Raw genomic sequence first — 22,948 nt, 5'->3', positions numbered from 1 at the left:
GTTGTTTTTTTATTTTTAGTGAAGAAGTTGGAGCATCTTTTACATATAAAAAGAAACAACACACACATATATGTATACATATTTCCCATTTTTCATGTGAATATTTGCATTTTGCTGAGGTGGCACACGCACGCACACAAACTCAAAATACCGTAATATTACAAAGCAAAAGGACAGAGGGAAGGAAAGCCAATTTGTTTATCTGTGAATAACCAACGATTACATTTCAGGTCAGGGAAAGTGAATTCCCGTGGCTTCTGCCAGGTTCCTGCAGCAGACCAGCCAGCTCAGCGTCAGCGACGGCACCCCGTCGTGGCCCCCCAAGACAGGTGGGCCTCTGAGCTTGTCAGCTCAGAGCTTCCCGGCACATCTCCAGGAGAAGCAGCTGCCTTGGGAGCTTTCCTAGCTCTTTGTAGGGCCACATGTTATGATTTGAATTGTGGCTTTTTGAAAGAAAAGATCCTTTATTTTGCAATAACTTTAATGTGATTGGCAGTGATTAGTGAAAAAGTAACTTCTAAAAAGTGTAGCTGCAACCTCTTTCAACAAAAGAGCGAGGTTAACTGGAGTGCAGCTACAACCTTAGAATGAGAAGTCTTGGAGCTCAATTTAATATCAAACACGTTCTTTGTTCTTCAGAACCACCAGGTACCTCGCTTGATAAGCTTCCAAAATTCCTTTCGCTCTAAGAAGATTTCTGTGCATGTGAATCTGACTTTGGATTTTATATGTTCTAATACAGAATTTATAATCATTGAGTGAACGAAATTCATGTATGTTCTAATTTGTCATTGTGGATCTACTTTTGTGATGATTTAAAAATTTGAGTTGAATGCAGTGGAGAGAGATAGAGAAGACAGGAGAAGATAAAGAACGTTCGTTGAATGTCTCAGCACTGTGCCAGGTAAAGGATTTCATTTAATCCTCACAAATTGTGGACTTTGTGGTGTTACCCACGTTCATGTCACATGGTGATAAAATAGCAGAGCTAAAATGGTAATCAAATCTATTTGACTTCGAAGCTTATTTTGTGTTATTCAGGCATGCTGTCTGGACGAGGAGGTGTCTAGGATAATATATGACAGCCTCTGTTTTTCTCAGAATGAGTAAGCAAGTAAATCTGAAGTTCTAACGTCTGTGTTTCTGAGAGGAGGGTAGACCCCCCTGAGAAGCAGAAACTGGAGTGGAGTTAGACCACTCAATTCAAATTACCAGGGAAGAGGGTTTTGGATGAGCCTTTTCCAATAACAACCCATCCTCCAATTGGCTGTGATGGCCCATTATGACACACTTTTATAGAAAATCTCACGGAGTTTCCTCTTTTTCTTTTGAATTAGTTTGAATGATGTAGAAATGGCACTAAGTCCATGGCTTTCAAAATTATGGGGGGAACAAAGCTCAAGTAGAATTGCTTGCTTTCTGGTAACTACTTATATTTCAGTTTATGACAAATTTTTTAAAGTTGAAGGCTTTTCATTGTTGGGGAGAAAAGAGTGACACCGGAATTTTGTTTAGTGTTATAATACTGGCGATTAGGAATGACAGAAGGGCCTATAAATAAAGGTCTAAGAATACCCCGAGATATGTTATCATTATGCATATTATTTAAGTAGCTTCAGTGCTGTTCTTAGACCCAAGCAACATGGCCAACAGGTTAGAAAACCTTGTCTGGGTCTTCTTCAAGCCAAACCCTCCCCACAATGCAAGGGAGTGAAACACAGAGCTTTCTTTCCCCTCAGTGTCACACTAGAGTTCCCAGACCCCAGAACTCCCTCTTCCAGGGCCCCTGCAGCCCTTTTCCCTAAGTCCATCTTCGGGAAGGCAGACGGTGCTGTCTCTGTGCACTCCCCTGGGCCCATCGGCCGGCTCTTTGTGGCAAGTGTGGCTGGAACTTGGACATATGGGCTGGGCTGTCCACACCTGCTCAGGAAGCCCCCCAAGATCAGGGACAGCAGGGGCCGGAACAGAGGGAAGCCCTGTGCCACCATGTCCCATTGTGGAACTGTGAGGAGCACAGGAATTCTAAATTTGATCATGGCTTCCAGGTCTTATGAAGGTGGGAGGATAGAATATATTTTGGTTAGTAGTTCATTACCTAATGTACACCTTGTACATATTTACACATGTGGTATGAGGTCCCTATGTGTACTCCTGCCCGGGGACCTGCACGGTCGGTGGCCTGAGAAATATAACCTCTTTCACTGAAGCACTTCAGAGATTTTTGTAAATAAGACTCAATGTGAAATAAATTAAAGTCTTTAGCACAGATTGACCTTTAGAGTCAACCTGAGTAAATAAAAACTCTAGGACTAAAAACCCAACGCTTTCTAGCCACAAACTCAAGACTGAACCCGGTTTATGAAAAATCCAGTTCTCTTGTAAAAATGCAAGTATCCTGGGGCTTCCCTGGTGGCGCAGTGGTTGAGAATCCGCCTGCCAATGCAGGGGACACGGGTTCGAGCCCTGGTCTGGGAAAATCCCACATGCCGCGGAGCAACTGGGCCCGTGAGCCACGATTACTGTGCCTGCACGTCTGGAGCCTGTGCTCCGCAACAAGAGAGGCCGCGATAGTGAGAGGCCCGCGCACCGCGATGAAGAGTGGCCCCCGCTCGCCGCAACTAGAGAAAGCCCTCGCGCAGAAACGAAGACCCAACACAGCCAAAAATAAATTAATTAATTAATTTAAAAAAAAAAAATTGCAAGTATCCTTACAGTATCCTGTAAGGCAGTTACTGCTTTTGAGATCATACTTGGAGAAATTTCCACCAACTTTACATTTTCATAATAGAGGCAGATTTTACCACAACCAGTGTTTTCGTGCCATTGTTCCAGCCACTTCCCTGGATCTTAGCACAAGTGCTCATTGTCAAGCTCTTAGATCACTAAGAAACTGTCTGTCCATTGAGCTCAACCATTTGTTTACGGGAAATTCCAAATGACAAACTTCTTGGAAAGCAAACACATCCAGTAACATTATTACTCAAAGGTACCTAGAAATCTCCGTTCCTTGATTCAATTCGATGCAATGTAACAAACATCTATGGGACATTTAAGTGTAAGCGCACCAGGCAGGGGTCTAGAGAGACACTCAGGCGGGCAGAGACTTCCACCTTCAAGGTGCTCTCAGTCTGGAGGGGCAGATGCCGACAGAGCAAGTCACAATCAAAGCCAAACGTGAGAATGAAAAAACCAAGATTTAAAGTGTAAGGAGAGAGGAAGAGGGACTAAATGTCAGAATTAACATTTCCTTCCTCTTTGTCTGAAAAAAAAAATTCATGGAGGAGGTGCAATTTGAACTAGGTAAGCATTGAAAAATAATAGGCTTACAACCGGTAGGAAATAATGACAATAGCTAACTTTTATTGAACCCTTACTAGTGGCTAGGCACTGTGTCCTATGGGGATTATATCATTTAGTCCTCCATTCACAGCAGTCCTATGGGTAAATATTATCCACTCCCTCCCCCAACTTGGAGATGAAAATAATAAACAGTGTGCAAATACTCTAACCATTTTATCAGCATGAGATACATGAAGTTAAGTAACTCACCCAGAGTCACACAGCCAGGAAGGTGGAGCTGGAATATGAGGCAAGCAGTCTGACTCTAGAACTTGTGCTATAAACCACACACTGTAGAGAGAAAGGTATGTCACGCATAATAGAAGGAAGGGTGTAGCGGACATGGAACAGCATGAAGGGTTGGAGTGAAATCACTGGGTGAAGTACAAACATATAGTTAGTTTTGGCAGGGATTGTCAAATATTTTTCCAAGTGATTGGATCAATTTGTATCACACGAGCTGCGTAAGAGAGTTCCAGTTGCTCCACATCCTTGACAGTATTTGGCATTATTGGGTTTTTTTTTCTTTTATAAATTTCAGCCATTTTGCTGGATATGGAGTGGTATCCTATTGTGATTTTCACTTCTCTCTGATTAATTATGATAATTCTCTCAAAATGGGTCTATAGATAGCGTAAAACCCAATTAAAACCCAAAGCAGGCCATGCATGTGTATATATGTGTCTGTAAATTGACAAACTGATGTTAAATTTATATGAAAATGCAAAGGGATTAGAGATACCCAAGGCAATACTGAAGAAGATGAGCAAAGTAGGAGAACTTATAGTAGCAGATATCAGACTTATAATAAAGTCACAGTAAATAAGACAGTGTGGTATTGGTGCAGGGATAGACAAGTCAGACAGTGGCTTAGCAAAGGAAGTCCAGAATCAGACCAAAATATATAGGATCACTTAATTTAAACAGTCTCCTTTGCACTGTACAGAAGAGAGGAAGGTCTTTTAAATAAATGGTCCTAGATCAATTAGAACTATGTGAAAGAAAAGGCTCTTTGAACCCTACTTCATGCTATTTAAAAAATTAAGATAGATAGCAGATCTAAGGGTGATAGCTAAAACAATTTAAGAGTGATAGCTAAAACAATTTCCTCCTTTTAGAAGAAAGCATAAGTGAATATCTTCATAACAGTGGGATAAACAAAGATTCCCTAAATAGGAAATAAAAAGCACTAACCATAAAAAGATGGATAAACTGGACTTAATTATATTAAGAATGTGTATTCATTAAAAGGCTCCATTAAGAGAGTGAAAAGATAAACACACAGTAGAAGACATTGCATTACATATATGCAAAAAAAAAAAACATATTTAGAATAAAAAAATCCTACCAATCAGTAAGAAAAAGACAGCCAACCCACTTAAAAATTAGCAAATGACTTAGACACCATACGAAGGAGGATAACAAATTATCAAAAAAAAATTGAAATGATGCTAATAAGGTTTTCAAATATATATTGCAATTCACTTCTTTCAATTCTGTACTAATCTGAGGATCTGAATCGCCAAAGCAGATAGCTATAGAGAGAGTATATTTATCTTTTAATAGGAGTGCCTGCCCAGGGGGTTGAGTGCACCTGGAATCCAGCCACGATTGCTGAGCGCTGCTGGAATTTGTGTTGGGGATTGGAGCTGCATGTCTCCCTATTGTTATTCACAGGCTTTCTTGCTCAAGGTTTTTTACTTCACTTAAAGCCTTCACTCACTTCCCTTGGTCAATTGAAAATATACTTGTGCTCACAAAAACTTGAAGAATCCCTCTTGCAGGGACGCCTACTGTTTGGAGGTAGGAATGGAACTGGTGATTATATATCTCGCTGGGATCAGCCAGATGTGTGTGTACACATGCACATCTGCGTGCGTGTGTGTGCACACACGCACACACCACAAAAATCCTGAAGGCTCTGCAACTGAAATACCCAGAACCAGAACGTCAAACATTCTAAATACCAAAATGTAGTCATTTTGGTCCACATATACAAAGACCTCTATTAATAAAAGAAGAGCTGTAATTGACCCAGTACACCAGTCCACAAGTTAAATGACATAAGCCCAGGACTTTTTGTTTTGAATTTTATTTTATTTTATTTTTTTATACAGCAGGTTCTTAGTAGTTATCTATTTTATACATATTAGTGTATACATGTCAATCCCAATCACCCAATTCATCCCACCACCACCCCACCACCCTGCTTTCCCCCCTTGGTGTCCATATGTTTGTTCTCTACGCCTGGACTTTAACAATGGAAATTTTTTACCCCCCAGTCTTCCCATATTAATCATTGAGCACCTACTATCAACACAAAGCAAGGCTTTGTGTTAAGAAATGGGGATATGTAGGTAATAGAATGCCTTTTTCCCTTTAATAATTCAAGGAATTTCCAGTCTTTAACTGGCTTTCCTGGAGGCAAAGTGATACAATAGAAAGAAGATGGGGTTTGGAATTAGCCAAGGCTGAGTTTGTACCAAACCTACTAAAACCTGTGAAGCCAGTCCTCTGGCAGCTAAATGGAAATGGTGTCCTCACATTCCCACCTGAGTTTTAGCTCACATTATTCTTTCTAAGCCCCAGATGGAAATAGAGGTTTGTAAACAAAAAGTCCACTTCTGTTCATCCTGTTACTCACACCAAGGAGGGGAAACCAGATCAACTTTTGAATCTGCTTTTGGTCAGATAAAACCTTTAGATCTTTATTTTGGTGAAATATTGGGGACTTCTAATTCAACATCCAGTTTCATTCTTAAAAAGAAGGAAATTTAAATACATGAAGAACAAATCAGACTGCCTTTCAAGTACCCAAGAAGATTGGGAGCACTCAGGGTGCCCAAAATCAACTGAAACATAAGAAAATATGACTATAGATCTAGCAGAAATTTTAAAGGCTATATGTGCTGTCCACTCACCGTATGTTAGAGAGGAAGAAGGTGCGTTTCAGAGACATCTACTCAATAGGCCAAAGTCACATGTTTAATAAGGACAGAACCAAGACATGAACCTAAGTCCCCCAAATCTCTGCTAGTGCTCTTTCACTTTCCAGGAGTATTTTCAGAGAGTCCTTACAGAAGACTGTCACTGCCACTACCCCATTCCCACGTGTAGGTCAGCTTAATGTTCAGTACATATGTCTCTGTTATGTTGAAGCAAGGATGAGCCCAGGTTGCCTTCCAGCTCTTCTGTATTTTGGGTGTGTATGTATAAATCAATGGGCTATTCAGGGGATAGACTATAGAAGCAGAGGTGGGGATTGATTAGTGCCTCAGTTCTTTTCTAACCTTTGGAAATGAATATGTATTTTTTTTTAAAAATCAAAAGGCAGTATAATGAGTAACCAGCAAAGGTTGGAAACTTCAGAATGCCTATTAGGAGCTAGCCTCATACACAGAACTCTTTGTTTCCCACTGAGAATTAACTTTCTCAGACATCTGTAGTCTTCTTACAAATGTCTATATTTTAGACCAGATGTATTCTCAGTACAGTATAAACTCAAGTATATATGCATTTTGCTTTAAAGGAAGAAATAACTAAATCCGGTTGGTTCTTCCATGTTTTATACTCTCAAGAGTTATTCTGAAACCTACATATATAGGTTAAGAACTGCAAAAAAAAAAAAAGATTTATTAATCTCTAAAGTACTTCTTGATATTTAGGAATAACATGCTATTTTAAAAAGACTTTTGGGTGTGAATGAACATCACAGCTGGGAATCCAGAGCTTGTGCTTTATCAGTGTACCTCCCTGTCCCTGGGAAGCCGATAAGGATTTTAGTAGAGCCACAGCCTCAAATTTCCAAATGTCAACTAAAACGAACAAGCATCTTTTGCCTTATCAACCATGTCCAGTTCAATCATGTTTTACTGAGAGGATTAAATATAAAGGAACTTGACACTCGTCTCTGGTTTTAGCTGTGTTCCCTTCTACAGCTCCTGGTTGCCAGACTACACTTTACCAAGGATCCTCTTAGTCTGTTCTTTCTGCTGCCACACAGAAGGCAGGGTTTAATTAGTTTATAGGAAACTATAGAACTAGTGCTAAACTGGGCATTCAGAGACAAAAGAGAAACGTACAAAGAATGGAGAAATGTACATATGTCTCATTTCTCATTTCATTCTAGTTCTTAAAATTAGAAATTCAAATTACAGCAACTTGCAGCAATAAAGTGCTATTTTTAAAATTTCTATTCACTTAAAATATTTAAGGTATAACTAAAGTAAAATGTGTCCCTCTATCATAGTACATGATGTACTCAAGTTACAAATGGGTTGTGTTTCAACGCTTAACATGTAAGGTGGGTTGCTTAACACCCATTTTGGTGTAGCCACTTTTCTCATAGGCTTCACCTGCAATTCAGGATAAATTTTCCAATAAAAGTATTTTGCACAGTGCTTAGAGCCTCATACATTTTTTTAAAATAAATTTATTTATTTTATTTTATCTTTGGCTGCGTTGGGTCTTCATTGCTGCGTGCAGGCTTTCTCTAGTTGCAGCAAGCAGGGGCTACTCTTCATTGTGGTGCGCGGGCTTCTCATTGCAGTGGCTTCTCTTTGCTGCAGAGCACAGGCTCTAGGCATGCGGCTCAGCAGTTGCGGCTCGCGGGCTTAGTTGCTCCGTGGCATGTGGGATCTTCCCAGACCAGGTCTCGAAGCCGTGTCCCCTGCATTGGCAGGCAGATTCTTAACCACTGTGCCGCCAGGGAAGTCCCTTCATACCATTTTAAAGAAGCCTACTGATCCTAGGATTCTAGTTCCTGAAAAAATACTTCCTCTCTTACCAGGCGTGGTTGCAGCGTTGGTCATGCCTGGTTCCCCTCCTGTCTCTGGGTGCTTCTTCCCTGACTCTTTTATAGGCTCCTTCTCTTATGCTCAGCACTAAGTGTGGAATTCTCAATGCTTGATCTTGGATTTCTTCCATGTGTCCCCAACTCAAAGAATGGCTGGCTTCCCCAGCTGTCCAGGTGTGTAGATCAGAAATCTTGGGGTCATTCTTGGCACCAACCCCTCCCTCTACGCTCATGTCCCTACAAGCCCTGTAGATTATACCTCCTCACCTATCCATTTCTCTCCAATACTCTTTGAACATTCTGTGCCATTTGTTGCCACAGGGCCTTTGCTTGTGCTGTTTGTTGGAACAAAACCCCCTCACTTGAGCTTTTATTTTTTTTTGAAGAAGGAAGTCATCTGCTGTAGTCGCTGATTTATGAATTCATTCAGACCTGGAGGGAAGAAGAGTAGAGAGTAGAATTTTGAAGCTCTTCTGTAAAATACGAGGTAGAGAGCAATTTCTTGTGACAACCAGGATTAATTGTTATATTACAAAGGCAAACACTTTTGAAGTCCATGTGTCTCAAAGACAGCTTCTTAAAAAAATAATCCAGCAAGGACAATTAAGTAGTTTCAAAATACAAAAACAGGGTGATTACAAGACATAGAATTGATGACACAAGAGCCGCTAATTAGAATCCTGTCTCCATACTCACCTGGGTCTGTAACCTCTTACTTTATGAGTATTCTCACGAACACCTGTCTTTTAGAAATTTTTCAGACATGATTCTACTAGCCATATCTACATAAAATAATGTAGAAAATTATAGACTAGACTTTAAAGTTCACAGAGGGGGGGCTTCCCTGGTGGCACAGTGTTTATGAATCCGCCTGCCAATGCAGGGGACACGGGTTCGAGACCTAGTCTGGGAAGATCCCACATGCCGCGGAGCAACTAAACCCGTGCGCCACAACTACTGAGCCTGTGCTCTAGAGCCTGTAAGCCACAACTACTGAAGCCCGTGTGCCTAGAGCCCATGCTCCGCAACAAGAGAAGCCACAACTAGAGTAAGCCCGTGCACAGCAACAAAGACCCAACGCAGCCAAAAATAAAAAAATAAAATAAATAAATTTATTTTTTAAAAAAAGCTCAAGGAGGTTATAATTTCCTACCTCCTCATTTTTCTTCTCCCACCCCAACCTATGCTGAGAAATTTCCTACTCATTATTCAGAGTTCAACTGTAATGTCAGTCCTCCAGAAAGCCTGTCCTGACTCCTACCCCTATATCAGGCTCCTCTGTAGAACATTCCCAGAGAATCTCATTCTTTTTCTTCTTGAAAGTAACCTCAGTTTGTAATTGAACATTTATGGCTAGAGATTTTCAAAAATTAATATCTGTCTCTTCCACTAAACTTTAAACCCCACGAAAGTAGGGAACGTGTATTTTTTTGTGTTCCCCATCGTTATAGCCTCAGAGCTTAGCATGGCACATTGTAAATGCTCATAGATGTTCATTGAATGCTGTGCAAGGAATGGCCTGAAAACAGTACAGAACCACTGTAGGTATAACGAGTTTGAGAAACTGAATTCAGAATCCTAATTGGTTTCTGGTACACAACCCCATTCTTTCCACTCCCTTTAAGAACCTCCCTACCTGCCCTGACCTTGGTGGGCCTCCCCTATCTGCAAGCTATTCTGAGATTTAAGCAGCTACTGGTATTCTGATGGCCTAAATCAAGGGCTCACTCAAAGCTGGGCTGGGGAAGAAGAAAGGTGAGAACGAGGAAAGACCTGGAAGGGAAACAGAATAGAAATAGAGTGCTGGACAAAAGTGGGGTGAACATCCTCAGTTGTGGAGGGTGTATGATTGCACAGAGAATCTCGTAGGGCTGCTCCCCTTCTTCCCAAAGGCTCTAGTGGTTGAACTGCCCCTCTACTTCCATCCCCTGTGGTCCTCACCAGGACCCCCCTCTCTGCAGAATAGAAGAAAATGCAATCTTTGCAGTGCCTCTGTTTTGCGCATGTGGTCAGCAGATGCACCCGTGACCTTCCTCCCCTTCCCTGGGATTTCAGGGGTTGTGGTGAGACCAGGCAGGGAGTGCGTGCACACTGGGGATTGCGTGGATGTAGGGGATTGGAATGTGGCAAATGTTCCTGAAGTAGAGAAAAGCAATGGCGAGGGTGAGGGAATACGAGAGGACAAGCCTTTCTCTCACTTCCTACATCCTCAGTCCCCTCAGCAGACTTCAGCAAAGTTTGTCCCGGTGGTTTGCAAAGGTTGTATTGATAGTTCAGTCCAGTATCAATGTATGTGTGTGGTGGGGTGAGGAGCACTGCCTAGCTCCCTCTGCAGCGTCTCCTGAGAGAGTTATACCGTGTGGTACGTGTCCTCTTCTATGGGATGAATTACTCTTGAAGCTAGCACCCACTGCAGTACCGTTTTGTATGGTGTGTTTACTCCCTAAAAATATTCCCATGGCCCTTTCTCTTCTCAAAATTCAGTCCTTTGCTAACTGTTTATTTTTACCTCTCATACTTGGCCCAATAAGTAATAAGTAATTTTGTGTCTGCTCAAGAGATAGAGCTCTCCCAGGGCAGAAAGAGAATCTGAGTCTCCTAAATTAATGGCAGTCACTTTAGAGTCTGGGGGGGTGGGGAGGTGGGCAGGTTAGTTCATTCTTACTGCAAAGAGCTATTAAGCACCTACTATGTGTCAGGTGGTGTTGCAGACATTAGGCATACAGTGGTGAATAGTACAGGTCACGTTCTTTCCCTTTTGGAATTGAGAGAGCGCTCCTTGAAGAGCTTAAACGTCACGACAGGAAGAGACCTTGGTAAATGATGAAAGCTGACCTCCTCATTGAGAAAATGGTGGCTGGGTAGGGAAGGAGCGCTCCCAGGAACCCAGGTCTCTTTGCCCTGCCTTCCCTCTGCAGTTCTTCACACTGTACCACATCTGACTTGGTTCTAAGCTGCCAGCCCTGTTCGAATCTTAGTTATGTCACTTGGTGCATGCATAGTCCTCCTTAAAAGGTCAGTGGGATTAAGCTAAGCAGTATTATTTTCAATGCAAGCCTAGGGAGGAGAGGCATTCTTTGAGCTGACAAACCTATTGAGTAACTCACAGGGGAAGCATTTCCCTAAGACAGAAATAGTGAGTGTTTATGTAACCACATCATCTTGACCCAAGCTCTTAATCATTCAGTGTGGCGTAGTTGAAGATAGTGAGGAGAGGAAGGAGGTGGGGAGGGAGCAGGATTAAGGGCTGACATCATAGATCCGTTCTTAGAATGAGAGGCTGTTGACAGAACTATGATAGGAGTCAGACAACCTGTCCTTAATCAAACACAATAAAGGCTGTGTTGTGCATGTGACTTTCACAATAAAAAGTTCAAGAAACACTCCGGTGAAAAGCATTACTAATACTCAGAATTGTAACTCTTCAATTACTGCTGCTTTGACTGTATAATAATCTGTAATAAAATTATTTGCTCTTTCTAAGCAGACCTGAGGTAATCCCCAAACTAAAGTAGGAACTTACACCATGAAATGATTTCAGGTGATTTGTGGGTCAGTAGTGCAGATAGACATATACACACACGTATCAACCACATCAGGTCCATTATTTCACAAATGTTATTCATTCGTATGAAAGCAAAAGTTCAAGTGAGTGAATTTAAATAAAAATGAAGTGAGTTTTTGTTGTAAACTGCTTAAAATTCTTTCTGACAATAAGCACGTGTAAATCATTGAACAAACTTTAAATAGATTTCAGTTATTGATACTATCTTTAGAATTTTGGACCATGCCTTTAAAACACCCCGATTTTTCAAGAAAGTCTTTTCTAATTAAAAAAAAAGAGTACTCTCATTCCTGTAACTCTCCTTCATTAAATGTATTTACTCTTTTGCTTACATTTAATACAAAAATCTATTGAGTTATTTTGGATATTGTTTTAAACCAAAATTAGGAAAATAAGTTCTGTAAAGAACAGAAAACAAATTGAAAGATTATAAAAAGGAAACTAAAAAAAAAAAAAGCCGTCATTAAATTTGGTTTTATCTTTAATCCTCCTAGGAGATTATATAAACTACTACTTCCGTCTTCTTTTACAATTAAGAATAGAAAACAGAAATCTCTATTGAATAATCATTGAAACTGAAAAAACAGGAGAGAAAGGAGTAGAGAAGACAAACGAAGAGGAAGTATTACAAGAATGAGCAAGAATTGGGGAAATAGAAGGACAGAAGATGGTGAAAGAGAGAAGTATAAATAGAATAATATCTTTAGAGAAGAGGCAGAGGAAGATACTCCGAGAGATAGGCTTTGGTGGAATAACACAGAGTTCAATTCATTTTGAAGGATTTCTGATTAAACTTTTAAAGATAGGTTACATTTGTACAACCATAGGCATAGTGGGAACATGATCTCTTGAACGTGTTCCATAAACCTGATCAAATGGAAATTTTCTAGCCTATATCTTAAGTCTGTGCATCTCAAACATTTTCCCAACATAATTATTCAATTATAAGTAAAGTCAGACTAATTTATTTAATTCCTTTCCTGTGTGGCAGTTTTCAAAAGGCCATGGATAAATTAGTACTGAATGAGTCATTCTGGTAGTTATTATGCCATAAGACTTGAAAAACTCAACTGAGAACCTTCCATCTTGTTATACTTATTTATATTCAGTGCCATTTGTAATTGTAGCAAGTTGAAATAAGTTTTGAATAAGGATGACTATCTCGAGGGTTTAACATTTGTGAAGCCTCCCAAACAAAATCCATGTTGAAATATAACATTTTAGGCAACATCTCATTTGGGTTGTGAGGCAGCAAATTTTTAAAAAATCCCATTACGTTTGTCTTGACCTACACGTGTGCCAAGAGCAAAGTCAAAAATTTTAAATCAGCGTTGGCAGTTGTATTTATCCTGAAGTTGATATACTTTGAACATCCTTTGATTTGTTCATGAAAATTTAATTGCATTTACTTTTAATATTCTGCAAGTTATTAGTCTAATACCTGCCTGGCAATTTGATGTTGCTCAAAATTGGATATATTTGTTGATAAACCAATACATCTTGCGTACTTACAGTTTGTAATAACGATTCAAGGGGTAAACCTCTCTTGCATCCAGAGTTCTAAAGATTTTCCAGGATTAAAAACTATAACCAAGATTCTTCCTTATATATACTGACCCAAGGAATCAAGAATGTATTTATGAAATTTGTGCTTAAATAGCTTATCCTTCTAGTTTTTGAACTACTTAAGTGAATAAAATTTGGACTACTTAAGTGAATTTATTCACTTAACTACTTAAGTGAATAAATTCAGGACTATCTACTAGGAGAGATTTGGAGACAGAATTTCTCTATACTGGTTTCCTTGAAGAGGCTTACTTGCCTTCCAAAACCAGTTTTCAGGTCCATTTCAACTCCTGATCTGATAAAGCTCTTTCTTCAGCTTTGCTAGGAATGAATATAATGGAAATGATTTCTTTCCAGATTTCAGGATGAGTTCAGTAATCTGAAATTGTTGCCTGCAATCCTGAGTTATATTTTCTCTTGAAACCACATGCCTGAGTGTTTGTAACAAACAACATCGCCATTCCCCTAACCTCACTGTCATTAAAGCAGTTATTCCACATCCAGACCATAAGGATATCCATTCCTAGGTGTTGCTACATCATGTATACCCTTGATAATAAGAAATTAAAACCTTAAACTGAGAAAAACAAGCTATCAGCACTTCAGTTAGACTTTCCAATATTACTGTTTCACTATGGTGTATGTTTCAACCACGAGAGTATTTTTGGGTCTTTCTCTTTCAAGTGTGGGATCAGCCCATCAACAGAGTCTATTCCTTATTTGGTATGAATGATACCCGGGCCATGTGAGTTTCAGTCAATACCACCTCTCACACTTTGATAACAACAGGAATTGTCAGAGTCTTGTCTGTTTGTGAGGTGGAATGACCTCTTCGCTGCCCTTTTTTGGAGTGTCAGGGTTTCTGAAAGGTGGATTTCCAGAGTAGTGAATTCTCAGAGTAGAACATGTTCTGCCTTCCCTACCTTGAGAATGCCCGCAAAACTCAGGGCGGGGTGGGGGGTAGATTCTGGGTCTGCAGCCTCAGCAGCTACAGTCAGCTTTGAGAGGCTTTGCCATCTAGAGTAGATCTGCCCTCACTGATTGGGAACTCCTAGGTTACAGGCTGCTATTTGTCTTTCACAAATATGAAACTGCACTATTTTTGGAAGCGAACTTGGCAGCGGCATGTTTTTGCTGGGTGTCACAGAGCTTGGAACCCACGGGTTGCAAGGAACTTAGAGATTCTTGAGACGAATCCTGCAGAAGCGGATAGTTCAAGGTCACAGTGCAGGGGGAGGAAGAGGTGGCGTCCAGAAACCGGGACCCTGGGCTGCTGCACGCATTCTGTCAGTGTTACCTGGCACCGCACTATCGTGTATCAAAGGTGCTCCTCTGCAGGCCAGGCATTGCAGAGAGCACGCGAGCTCAGCTCGCCCCTGGCTGGAGGATGTGAGCGCTGGCTTAAAGGCCTGAGCTCCATCCCCCACCCCGAGAGTCCACGATGGTCCCTGTCTTAGTCAGCTGAGGCCAGCATATCAAAATACTACAGGCTAAGTGGCTTAAACAACTGAATTTTATTTTTTTACAGTTCTGGAGGCTGGGAGTCCAAGATCAAGATGCCAGGAGGGCTGGTTTCTGGTGAGAACTCTCTCCCTGGCTGGTGGATGGCTGACTTTTTGCAATGCCTCACAAGGTGGAGAGAGAGAGAAAGCTCTGGCGTCTCTTCCTGTAAGGACAGCAGTCCTATAGGATCAAGGCCCCACCCTTATGACCTTGGGTAACCTGAATTACCTCCTTAAACGCTCTGTTTCCAAATATAGTCACTTTGGGGGTGAGGGCCTTAACATCTGAATTGGGCCTTTTAAATAAAGTCCGCAGGGAACTGGATTGGGCTCTATGTTGGATAAATTTATTTTGCCCTATTATCTACCTGGATTTCAAATAGAGGCTCTTTAGGGAGCATTGATTATCTGGGCTTCCTAAATTAAAGTCAGAGTACAAATTTATCTGGAGTCTCTGACAGCACTGGGCCACTGAACCATACTTTGACAGTAATATTTGAACAGGTGATACATAGGATGGTATGGAATTCAAAGGGTATATGGTGAAAAGTATGTCTCTCTCGCTCCTCTGCCCTAATCTGTTAATAGTGAATTCTTTACTTTTATACAGGTGGTCTGTGCATTGACAAGCAATCTGTATGTGGTTTTTCTTTTTACACAAACGGTAGCATATTGTACTCACAGTTCTAGACTTTCCTTTTTTCACTTAACAATAAATTATGACAATTATTCAACAGCAGTGCATGTGGAGCTAATACATTTATATACTTTGCATTTTATAAAATCTGTGAAATACTTCATTGTGGATATACCACAGTTTTCTAACCAATCTCCTCCTATTGATGACCTCTTAGATTATATTTCTAGATTTTAAATTATCTCTCTCAAATATATAAACTGGGCTGCAGTGAATATCTTTATAAATATTCACATATGTAAATACAAGTACATCTGTAGGATAAGTTTCTAAAAGTGGAACTGCTGTGTCAAAAGGTATGTACAGTTTATGATTTGCTGGAGATGACCATATTGCTCCCCATCATGGTTTGTAGAAGAGGGTTTTAAGTGGGTCTGAAATGTGACAGAGTTTCATGGGAGCAGAGAAACTACACAGATTTGCTTTGCACTATCTGTATTGGCTCACAAATCTCATATTCTGGAATGTTCTCCCAGGTCCTTTCTGCCTCGTGATCCCCAGCTCAAACTCTTCTCTTCCATGAAGTTCTCCTTGATGACGGTTTTCTCACTTTTATTCTTGATTCGTTCCACACGATGAACCTTCTGTACATGGAATCAGGAAATCTAATTCCCTATAGACATGACTCTCTAAGACTTTGCTAAATACAGTTTTTCTCTTTAACTATTTCTTGTGTGTATATTATTTCCCTAACTAGATTCCATAATGAAAAACCAACATTTACTTTGCTTCTATAATAGCAGTATATAATCTTTATAACACTTAATAGGATAAAAAAGAACTTTTGCATTCATATTTTATTGTTTCCTCAATGTTTTGAAGTAGCCATAGCAATAATAAGGACAAAACATTCTCATATTTACATAAATTATTAATAATGTATAATATATAATAATTATTATTGTTATTATTATTTCATCATGGAGGTGAAGAATTTGAGACACAGTAAGATTAAGTGCCCAAGTCACACAGCTATGAAATGGTAAAGGCAGAACTTTAAACCAGTGTTAACTACTCCAAATCACGTTTCCTTTCCACTGGCTCACGCTTTCTTTTACATTTAGTAGTGCTGAGCACGCAGTAAAGCGCTGTAGATTGATTGAACATAACCTTGCACCCAGGCGATCCAGGTGATAACCAGGTGGGTGACAGCCTTGAGTGGAAACACACCCTGCGCTCTACTGCAGGGAACCTAGCAAGTGGATCGTTTTGCCCTTCAGGGCTGCCAGTCTTCAGGGAATACCTTTTTTCATTTTTGCAGAGCCTGGATTTCCTCGCTGGCAGGCCTTGCTTTGGTCTTGATGCCTTTTAAATGTGGTTTTTGTAGTGCGGCCAGCACCACAATGACGTCACTCACTGTTCAATATTAGCCTCTGGCTTGGGTTTGCGAGGGCTGGTTACAGAGGCAGTGGGTTAAGTGTGTGAGCATGAGATCCACAACCAATACCGGTATTCATGATAAGTAAACCTGCGGATGAGTCTTCTTCTTGCCTCCCGCTTGCGCCCTTGGTCTCATACGCGCGCAGATCAGCTGGATTCTAGAGTAGCCTCTCCCGACAGATCCTCCGGGCCTTTGTCTTCGAGACAACTCGGTAACTCCTCTTGCGGGGGGTTGGCCGGGTGGTGGGGGGAGGGGGGGCGGGATCTTAATCTGGCTGCAGCTTTCAACACTTTGCCCTCTTTAAAATCTTTCCGGATTTGGCTGGGCTGCTTGGAAGCAGGCATGACCTTGGATTTCCACTCCAAACATGGTTAATCTGCTGGCTCTTGTTTTGATGCTTTCCACGAGCCATTCTCTTGGAGGAACTAGAGGCATGCGTGTCTCCATGTGGCTTGCGGAGGTCTGGAGGGAGCTGAGGTGGAGTGGGTAATTATTTAGAAAGCTCTTACATTCTCAGATTCTGGCAGCAGCTATATTTAGACCCTAGGAGGCAAATTACCACTGTTATGCCAACAACACTCACGCAGGCAACATTTTTTCATTTTTTCGTGCCAGGCCTGTCATTCCTCCCGGCCAGTGTTTTATGATGAGTGATTGTCACTGCCTTCCTTACAGTTCTCTCCCCAGGTTCTTGCTTATGGCTGCATGCCTGCCAGTGCGCTGGGATTTGGGTTTGGGGGAGGGGGGTGATAGGAGCTATTAGGGAGAGAGAGGAGAGAAAGGAGACAGGGAATAATTATCCTTCTCAACTCAGAAATAATGGCTTTAACATTTATTGAAATCAGTGCCTGGTTGAAGTCAGTCTATTCAAGCAGGAATAAAGACCTTAGAGAAATCATAAACGATCTTATTTCTCCAGACCACATAAACACCTAGGAAAATCAGGGGCATTCACTATGATCAAGGAAGTTCTGGCTCCCGTTGCATGGCCCTGGGAGGCCTACTCCAAAACTATGTCCTATTGCCACCTTCACTATGGTAGGCAACATGGTGCCCCCTCCCCCCAAATAGGTCCACATCCTAGTCTCCAGAACCTGTGAATGTGTTGTCTTATGTGGCACAAGGAACTACGCAGATGTAATTAAGGATCTCGAGATAGGGAAATTATCCTGGCTTATCCAATGTAATTATAAACATCTTATAAAAGGGAGGCATGAGGATCAGAGAAAGAGGAAGAGATGTGATAAAGAAAACAAAGGTTGGGGTGATGTGACCACAAGCCAAGGAATTCAGGCAGCCTCTAGGAGCTGGAAAAGCCAAGGAAACGGGTTCTCCCCTAGAGCCTCCAGAAGGAGCCCAGCCCTGCGGACACCTTGACGTTAGCCCAGTGACACCCATTTCAGACTTCTGATGTCTAAAACTGTAAGTTAATGAATTAGTATTGTTTTAAGCCACCAAGTTTGTGGTAATGTGTCACAGCAGCAATAGGAAACGAATACACCCACCAAGACGGATTTTGACACCTGTAGGGAAGATGCGTCACTCCCGAGGGCGTCACCTCCCCATCCTCTCTGCCTCTCATGGAGCCTGGGGAGGACAGTGGATCCCACTGTTCCTGGTCACCTGCTGCTCTGTTCCAAAGGTCATCCCTCCACTCCTGTGTGGGAGGACACAGCGCATGGAATCCCGGCTCTTTTCCCCAACAAGAAGCAGAGCCCTCTCCATGTAGCACTGACACCAACTTCCAGAGTTGCCCCTGGGGAAGTGGTGGGGGAGGATTGCTAGTTAATATGCCCAGCTCACCCTTTGAAATAGGTGTTTCTGAGTGCCCCCACCCCACCAGGGAGGACCAGGGTCAGAGAGCCTTGTCGTGCCCAGGAAAGCTTCCTTCACCCAGTGAAAGGTGGAGCATACCATGGTCTTCCCTGGGCTGCTCTGGAACAGACTGTGAACCCCTCTCCTGCTACAGTGCAGGTGCAAGACCCAGGCTACCTGACCATGCTGCAGCCTCCTTTTCCTCTCTCAAGCCTGCCCCAGAGATACAGCTCTACTGCTCAACCTTCTGCTTTATCTTCCTTCTCTTCCCAATCCCTTGTTAACTCTTTATCTCCTGATACCTAGCAAGTTTGTCTGACAATTCCTGTGCATGCAGATGGAAATTCTGAGGCTGAGAAAAAGGTACATTAAAATGCACCCAAGTATACTAAAATTTTAAATAAAGAGAACTCAAGTTGGAATCATTACCACACATTCTTTTTTTTTTTTTAAGTAGAATGGATCAATTTAATTTTATTAATTTATTTATTTTTAATCAAAGTATAGTTGAGTTACAATATTATATTCATTTCAGGTGTACAATATAGTGATTCAGTGTTTTTATAGATTATACTTCATTTAAAGTTATTACAAGTCAATGGCTATATTTCTCTGTGCTGTACGATCCCCTTATTGCTTATTTATTTCATGCACATTCGTTTGTGGCAAGGAATCTAAGAACTTGAAGAATTTTTCATATTATCAATAAAATCCCTTCCTCCTGGGAAGAAGCCAGGTTTACTATATTGTATATATTTTCAGAGGACATTTTGATTTTGATTTTTTGTTTTTTTAAATATATACAGTTTTTATTTGTTAATTATACTCCAATAAAACTGGAAAAAGTAACAACACCAGCCCCAAAAAAAGCAATATCACCTCCGATATGTTGTTTGTGAAATTCATCTTTTGTTGAAAAAAGTCTGTAGTTCATATATTTTTGTTACTGTTTGTATTTCATGATGTGGATATTCCACAAACGATTTATCCATCCTTTTGTTGTTAAGCATTTCAGTTGCTTCCAGTTTTTAACCTTTATAAATTTTTCTCCAATGAGCATCTTTGTCATGTCTTTTTAAATTTTTTATTGAACCATAGTTGATTTTACAATATTGTATTAGTTTTAGGTGTACAGCACAGTGATTCCATGTTTCTATAGATTATGCTCCATTTAAAGTTATTACGAAATAATGGCTATGTTTCCCTGTGCTGTACAATATATCTTTATTGCTTATTTATTTTGTACATAGTAGTTTGTGTCTCTTAATCCCATACACATATTTTGCCCCTTCTCCCTTCTCTGTCTCCACAGAAGACATTTGGCATTATTTTAAGAATTTTAGTTCTCGAATTGACTCCATTAAGATCTGGACTCTCTGAAGATGATTAACATGATTCCAGTCTTTCCACATTTGGTGTAATTATTCTGTCATTACACTGGGGGAAAAAATCAAACACGCTTTTCTTTGCTCTCTAAATGTATCCTTTAGTTAATATTATTCCCTTATGACTTATCGTTCTTAAATTTCACTTAGAATATATTTATTTGGTTCAGATTTTGAAAGATGCTTTATCGGCTGCCAGCAACTCAAATATGTAACTATCTTTTGCCTTAGTTAGAATCTTATTTAAGGCTGAAGTCTTGACTTTCAGAGTGGTGTTTTCTAGTGAAGAAACGAAGTTTTACGGTTGTAATGTTAGAGTGGCTCTGAGGCTTCAGAAACTAATATTTGCAAATGATTTTCCAAAGGAAAGTTGTTAGTGAAGAAAGCTATCATTTTGTTTCACTTCAGAGTTGTCTACAAAAGAGAAAGCAAGTAGCAATTTCTAGAATAAGCAAAGGGAAACGATTAGCTCCAGATAATGAACACTTTGCATTGTCTGTGGAGGCATCATATGGAGAGCCTGTGATGCGTGTCTGAAGAAGCCTTTGGTTCCTTGATGTTTACGGTGCAGTCTGTGGGCATGTGTCCGCCAGTGAATATAAATGCCAAAATTGCCATGCATTAGCAGAGTTGTCTAGAAGAACCTAGCTATAATTTGGAAAATTCAAATAAAAAACAGATCCAAAAGAAAGGAAAAACAATTCTTCTTCATTTTGTTCATTTGTTCTTGATTTTTTTTTTTTTTTCTTTTTTGGTTACTGGCCACTGTCTCTTTGTACAAGTAAGTCAGTGAATTTGCTCCCGTGTCTAAGGATTTTGGCAAAGCTCTCTCTGAACAAGAAGTGAAAGGCTCTTAATTTCTCTGGTTGGTAACCTGTGACTGGCTGGGTCTTTCCAGAATCAGCCTGTCAGCATTCACCTGTAACTTGCTTCAACTATTGCCTCCAAAGCCAGATGATAAATAATTAATAAGTCCTCAAGATTTGTGTTTCATGTGGTTTAGGAAAAAAAACAACAAGAAGATAGAAAGATTGTGATTCGATGCTTCAGTTTACACAGTTAGTTGTTAATATTACAGGGTAAATGCCCAAGAGTTAGAATTATTGATATGAATATTTAAATGATTTTGCTTCTTCCAGGAAGCTTAGCTTATACAAAATGACAACATCCATCTGTAAGATCATAATTTATCTGTTACCAATCAGTTACTTTCATCTTTCTGAATGTTTTTAAAGCCTACTTAGAAGCTGCCACCGGCTTCCTTTTTGTCTTGGGTAAGCTTCCTAGGCCTCAGTTTTCTCTTTTGCAAAATATGGAGTTTGGACTTGGCCGGTGGTCTCTGGGTGGCTCCCTGAAGTAGAGCTCTGTGGTTCCAGAAGAGCTCTCCATAGCTCTGCCCACATCAGGAATCTCCTCCGTGGACTTTCTGTGGATGAGATTAGTTAATCAGGAACCAGATGCCACCACCACCACCATGATAATAAAGCCTGTCTTGAAATTCCAACTGGATCCACATTACCTTAGCTTAAAAGCCTCTTGATGCTATTTTCCAAAAGTGATGTGATACATAGTCAATAACCCTGGAAACCTCGCTGACACCAGCACCTGTGCACTCCAGACCTTAGGGCCACTTTGGAAGCAGCCAGGGTCTGGGCAGCAATGGGGCTAAACCTCTATGGCTTGTGAGAGCCTTTGCTGGAGGGGCAACCAAAATGCTTAGGATAAGGGCTCTCTTTTCCATTGTACGTATTCATGAGAACTGCCAATCAGCGTTTTCAGTGTGTGGGGCGCTGGGTTGTTTGTGATGGCGGTAGTACTGTTTTGCTGTTATTTAATATATGTCTGCAAAATACAAATCAGAGACAGTCTTACGGTTGACTTTAAAAGTGAAAAGTCAAGTAAAATTTTCCCATAATTAGATTGCCGTGTAAGATAAGCCCCTGATAATTGCTGTATATTGAGCTTCAAAGAATTCAGGTCATATTGGAGCAGGAGGACAGAGGGTTCCACGAGGGAATTGTTCCCATATAAAAGACAAGTGGAACTAATGTGTTTGAGGATTATAGAAAATGTTATTTGTAAGCACGTGCAGAGAGAGTAGCATTGGGGGTGGAGGCAACAATGGAAATATGGAAAACCAGGCAAATGGAAGAATGATGCAATCATTAACTTCAGGAAAAATGAAGAAAAGGTGTATAATTGTAATATACTACCTGGCTCTACAATGAACAGTATTTGCATTGAATATTATTGATTCATCCAATGAGGGCTTAGGTGGGGATGTAGGGATGGTAGAGTGAGTGTGAGTTAAGTCATCTACGATGACAGGGTGTCAGTAGAAAATGTCCAAAATTGATAATCCAGGAAATATTAGTATAAACATATTTGGAAATATGGAAGGAAATATGAGGGGAAGTATCAAGAAGAGTTGGTCCATCTGAGAACCACCAGTTTATATGTATGAGCTTTGCAATGACGGAAAGCGTTTTACTGATAGAACATAAAATATATTTGAGAATGAATGTTTTTTGTCTCCTTTGAGAAAGAACAAAATCATTTCTTTTTTTGAATTTTTATTGGAGTATAGTTGATTTACAGCGTTGTGTTAGTTTCAGGTGTACAGCAAAGTGAATCAGTTATACATATACATATATCCACTCTTTTTTTAGATTCTTTTCCCATATAGGTCATTACAGAGTATTGAGTAGAATTCCCTGTACTATGCAGTAGGTTCTTATTAGTTATCTATTTTATATGTAGCAGTGTGTATATGTCAATCCCAATCTCCCAATTTATCCCTTCCCCCCTTATCCTCTGGTAACCACAATGAGGCATCACCTCACACCAGTCAGAATGGCCATCATCAAAAAATCTACAAACAATAAATGCTGAGAGGGTGTGGA

The 22,948-nt window shown here is 40.5% G+C and overlaps 1 protein-coding gene across 1 annotated transcript in view; it reads left to right on the top strand.

Annotated features, from left to right (window-relative positions):
* Window positions 1-22,948, top strand: part of RNF150 (ring finger protein 150) — a 253,046-nt gene that overhangs the window by 115,753 nt on the left and 114,345 nt on the right. The gene's annotated exons all lie outside the window — the stretch shown is intronic.

The sequence above is a fragment of the Balaenoptera physalus genome (genome assembly GCF_965194825.1).
Source record: "Balaenoptera physalus genome assembly, chromosome: 5".
NCBI lineage: Eukaryota > Metazoa > Chordata > Mammalia > Artiodactyla > Balaenopteridae > Balaenoptera > Balaenoptera physalus.
Note: the sequence above shows the minus strand (reverse complement) of the source record. Positions and strands in the feature narration are given on the sequence as shown.